The sequence below is a fragment of the Rhinolophus ferrumequinum genome, chromosome 8 (assembly GCF_004115265.2).
Source record: "Rhinolophus ferrumequinum isolate MPI-CBG mRhiFer1 chromosome 8, mRhiFer1_v1.p, whole genome shotgun sequence".
Classification (NCBI taxonomy): domain Eukaryota; kingdom Metazoa; phylum Chordata; class Mammalia; order Chiroptera; family Rhinolophidae; genus Rhinolophus; species Rhinolophus ferrumequinum.
In genome coordinates this window covers 68,663,411-68,669,018 of record NC_046291.1, presented here as the reverse complement: position 1 = coordinate 68,669,018, position 5,608 = coordinate 68,663,411, and positions in this window count along the sequence as shown.

The window sequence follows — 5,608 nt, the reverse complement described above, 5'->3', positions numbered from 1 at the left end:
TGAGGGGCGGGGCGGGGCGGGGCGGGGCGGGAGGGCGCAGGCGCGCGGCCGAAGGGGCGGGGCCTGGGAAAGGGCGCCCGCCTGCCCTTAGCTGAACCAGGCGACCTGTAGGCGGCGAGACTGAGCCCGGAGACCCGGGCAATGCGGGCTGCGGGTTTGGGGCAGATGGCCCTCAACTGCTAGCTGGAGTGTCGCTGCCGTTCTGTTTTTCTCTGCATTGCTTCCACGGAGCCATAATGTAAACATGTTATGGAATGCCCACTGCCCATCCCCAACGCTTCACATACGCAGGACCAAAACTCCCACGTCCTGGCTCTCAAACACATGGCGTTCCAGCAGGGTCTTGGAGAGAAGCTCAGCGTTTTTCTCTCTCGAACCTTTCTGCCCACGACACCTAGCGGGGTGGCCTTACCTACACAGTAGCCTTATGGCCACCTTTGTACCTCAGGGCTCTTCTCTCGTCAATCTCCCTCTGCTTTCAGGTCAATCTTGCCCTCAGCGACAATTTTGATCAAGTCACTCCCATGTTTTAAAATCTTTATGGGCACTAAAACTGAGCAGAAATTCAAACACCTTAAATACTCAAACTTTACAATATGGCCCCAGCTGTCCTTTCCAGCTGTAACTTACGTTATTCCAAGCTGGGTAACAACTGGTCAAATGTTCTCTCTCTTTCTCCAGTCTTCTTACCTGTACGGCTTGAACAACTGTATCGAGTGTTAACACTGTATTTAATCAAAGCTCTACTGTGGGATATTTAGTTGAAAATGAGAATATACGTGAATCATTAGTTAACTTGATATTAGAGTTCTCGTTCTATGTGTTATTTTTAAGCTGGGCAAGTTACTTAACCTCTCTAAGCCTCATTTTTCACATATGTAAAAGCAGAGGATTTGTCTCTGAGGTCTTTGATTCTAGGTCATCTGATGACTACAATAATTAGTCTCTAATCTTGTTAGAGGCAAGAGATGGAAAAAAAGAAATGAATGTTGTTTACTTCTCTTCTACAAACCTGAAAAGGCTCCATCCCCTTCTATTCTACTTGAGTTTGGTTAAAAGGAAGAGAAAGAAAGGGGAGGGGGGCTGTAAAATGCATTTTGGACTGCTTTGACCCCCATCTGCAAGAGCTGAATGAAATTAAAATCTACAATAAACTACACCTTTGTACCGCATCTTTCTCAGCCGTACACTATCTTCTTTCAACACACAGAAAAGAAGAGAATGTGAGTAAAACCGCAAGAGAGTCTACAGTTTTTCTTAGTTGTCTGAGCTAGAAAAAACTTGTATCTGTAACACAAAGGGCAGCACTGATAAGTGAAAAGTGCCTCTTTTTGAACATCTGTGCAAGCAAAAGTCTTTGATTTCTTTGGGGGCTTATGGTTGAAAAGCCAAAGTTTAAAGAAGACACACGAAGGGGAAGAAACTTATATTAATCCACTGAGGAATAGAGTGAAGAAATACTCGTAAAAAGGAGTCACTATTGTCAAGCTGCTACAATACTCAAATCAAGTAGGTTGAGGTATCAGGAAATAATGCTATTCTAGTTTTAACTAGCCTGGAAACTTAAAACTTTTGAACTTTCCAGTCCTGTGTCAATGCCTGGATATACGTCAAACCTCTAGATAACCCTCTGATTACCCCTTGAAGGACAAAGGAAAGAATATTCACATATCCAGACCACCCAACATCCATTATCCAGACCACTAGTCATTTAGAGGATTACCATCTCAGACTCATCCAAAGGCTAAGAATGCAGGGCTGATTCTTCTCAAAAATATACTTTCTGCTATAAGAACTCGCAGCTGTTTTTTCTTCTTTGGAACACTGGGTATTGCCTAGTTGTGTTTCTGGTTTGCAAATCCTAGGACCCTTGAAGAAATCTTACTCATTTATTTCTAGCAAAGCCTCCAGACTCTTTTTGAGTTTGTTCAACATTTATGGTTTTAACATGGGATCCAAAGAATGCTCCACTTCAATTTCAGTGCCACCGTTGGATTCAAGCAAAGTACCTGCTCGAGGCCTTTGTGTTCTGTCACCTTCCCAAAGGCTCCGGGATTCCAGTTGTGAGTACTCTCTGTTCTGGCCCCTCCTTCCTTTGTTTGAGGTTACCTTTATTGTTGGGTCCTCTGATACTGGTTTCATAGTGGGGTGCCCTATTTTTAAGTCTGTTACAGAGGGACAGTCCCGTCCTGGAATAACAACTGGATTTATGGTCCATCCTCTGCTAAGTATTTGTCTAGATGGATTCTGAAATGAAGGGCAATTTGGAATTAGCAGTGGCCACTCTGGAGATCTTTCAAGATTCTGAAATTAATATATTTATGAGCATAATTAGGGAATCTTAGAAATGTTAAACAAGCTGAATGAAAAGCATTTTTCAATTGGTATTTAGAGGCCTCTAAGAAATTCAATGATCCAAAGATAGCCCTAATATGTCTTTTTGTCTGGCCATGACAACTTACAGGGGAATTTATCATTAACATGGGACCCTCTAAAAACTTCTCAAGAAGTTCCTTCCCTGGAACTCTAGCTATTCATGTATACAAACATTTTGTTTCCTCCTTTTGTGCCTTTTTAATAAAATGGGCCAACTTAGCCAAAATAATTAAAAATTTTAATGGCCATTAAGGAAAAGTTTGTTTTAAGTCCACTTTAAGGGGCCTCCCTTAAAGAAAAAATTCCAAACCTCTTAGGGACAATGGAATGCATTTTTTGATTGATATGCAGAAGCTTCTAAAAGACAAACTGACATTTAAAAAACAGCTCAAAAGGGAATCTAAAAGAAACTGTGGCCATCTGAGCAGATGCTTACTGTTTTTTCTGCCTAAAACCTGTAAAGGTATTTAAATTTTGATCAGTAAATTGGCAAAATTGGAAGCTAAAGATTCATAGCCTGTTAGGAATAATTTTAAGGCTGCCTCTCCTAAGTTAAAACAGTACCCAGAGCAAAAGAAGAAAATTAGGAATGGTGTAGTTGGACAGGTAGATCAACCTACGGTGTCATTTAAGTTACAACCTAATTTTGGGGGGCAATTGAAAGCAACTGTTCTTATAAATCTTTTCTAAATCAGAAATGCAACTCTAGAAGTACTTCAAATCCCACCTATCTTCACCATCCTCAATTCCTGACTGAAGAAAAAAAAATAGGAAAGAAGCATTTTTTAGAGAACAAATTGCTGTTCTGTCTCCAAGGCTCCTTGTCAAGGAAAAATACAAATCTTGTCTTCACCACAAATAGTAGTAAGAAAAAGTCTTAGCCATCTGAATGAATAAACTTAACTTACTCCAACTGTTATAAATTAACTTTTTTGTTTGTTTGTTTACCTTATTGTATCTGTCTCAGGGCCAAAAATTCACAATGAAACTATCAGGTCTCTGGTTGCATCTATTTATGAACGTGTACAGCACGGTATGTATGTTTTATCTCCAGAGGATATTGCTAGAATTGTTTGTAAAAAACTGTTTAATTGATTTAAAGGAATTAAGCATTTATCTAAAAATTCTCAAAAATATAATAGAAATTACCCCAATGCTTTTCAGGATCATGTGATCTTAGAAAATATTTAATATTAAAGTTGGTTTTAGTTTGCTTTGGTTAAATAGGCATGACTTTAGAGTTATTTGCGTTAAGTATAATACTTTTATTCTACTTGGGCTTATTAGTCAAATAAGTTCATCTGTTGCAAAATTTGTCAGCAAGAAAAATTAACTCAGTATGATGAAATTTTCATAAGTAACCCAAACACAATTATTAATAACAAGTAAAATAAATACATGTAGATGGGATAAAAAGTGTTTGGAGTGAACTTTTCAGCATTATTTACTGGTATGTTTATGCTATATCCATTTAAATAGTTTCCCAAAATCTTTTGGTAACTTGAAATCTTAAGAGTTTTGCCAAATGAAATGATGAGCCAGGTTAAATTCATTGAATATACAGATCATTTCCAAATAAGATAAAATACTGTAACATTGTTAAAATAACTTTATCTACTTTTAACTTCATATTACAGAGATACTAAAAGATTTGGATCTGTTAATGAATGTTTTGTGCTTTGTTGAGGAAGGACATTTCTAAAAATTATGAAATATATTTGCCAGTATTCCTAGAGATTATAAAATGTATTTATAAATTTGCCAATCTAAAGAATGCTAATTGCTTACTTTTTAATTGTCATTAGAAATTAAGGTTTCTAAGGGTTTAGAATTCTAATTACTATGGAAGGATATGTGTTTTCAGTAAAAGAAGACATAAGGTATGGAATGCATTTTTGAGGAAATTAAAAGAAAATGGTTTATCCTAAAATAAGTTGGTAATATCTGAAAGAATAAGAGGAGGCAAACTAAGAGATACAGAAAATTTGTAGGTTTGTAAAAAGGAATCTTGGGGAAAAAATTTTATATGTGATCAAGCTGGATGAGATTGAATAAATTTGTTAGAAGGGGTTTTAAACCTAAGCTTAATATCAATAGTGTACTAAAACTTAATATTCTGTCATCTGCTAAAAAGACAAAATTTTCTTGGATTATTGGTCTGCTCCTGATAAGGTATTACGAACATTTTCTGCCGAGCAGGAAAAGATTCTTTTTTATCAAAATAATTTTCTGTGTTATGTCGTATTAATCAGGTCTTTGATTATTTAAGAAAACAGGAAAGGGTGACCCACAGCCAAAAGAAAAATCCCTCTGCAGAAACAGATCCAGGCACAGAGAAGTTAAGTGATTGCCCCAAGCTCACAGCTAGTTGCTGCTTGATCTCGGTTTTGAACCCAGGCGAGAGGTAGAGGCCCCAGTCTAACCACTATGCTGATCTGCCTGTAGTGTGGCAGGACAAACAAGATGGCTTTTCTCTACCATCCATCTTATTAGTGGAGAGGTGCTGATGACAAGAGGTGGCTTCAGGCACTTGGCCGGGTCCACAAAGTGATTGCAATTCTCCTAGTTTGGAGCTTCGGATTGTTGGTTGCAATGCCTTGATAGTTGGAAAAGCCTCATGTAGAACTCCAGTAACTGAGGTACCGTTCATTCGGTCAACATTCATTGTATTCCAGACATTATTTTGTATGCTTCCGATGACTACCAGCTTAAAAGCATCTAACATACGTATTTTTAGATAAAAGTACTTTAGAGAAAAAGAAAAGTTTCAATGAGCTTTAGTTTCCTCATTTGAAGTTGGGTCTAATAATAATCTATGCCCTGCCTATTTTCCAGGGTGATCACATGGATTACATGTGATGAAGCTTGTGAGATAAGTTGGCTGTAATAAATGACTATATAATTATTTCTAATGCAGCGATAATAATCAACCTAATACACATTTCTTTTGAATTTCTTGTACACTGCAATGAGAGAACAGTCAAATGTCAATCAAATCAAAGCATGGTCAACTGACAATGAGCACATGAAATTCAAGTCACAAGCCATATGCCATCCATGGAATTCTTATGGGTCCAGAATATCTTTAGAAACATCTGATAACTGCTACATTAATCACTTAAGGGTTTCTTGTGAATAATAAGGTTTATCTAGTTTATTTTTCTACACTGTATTCAACCCTATTTCACACATATATTCTATTCTATTTCATGTGTGTATTTAACTTACAAGC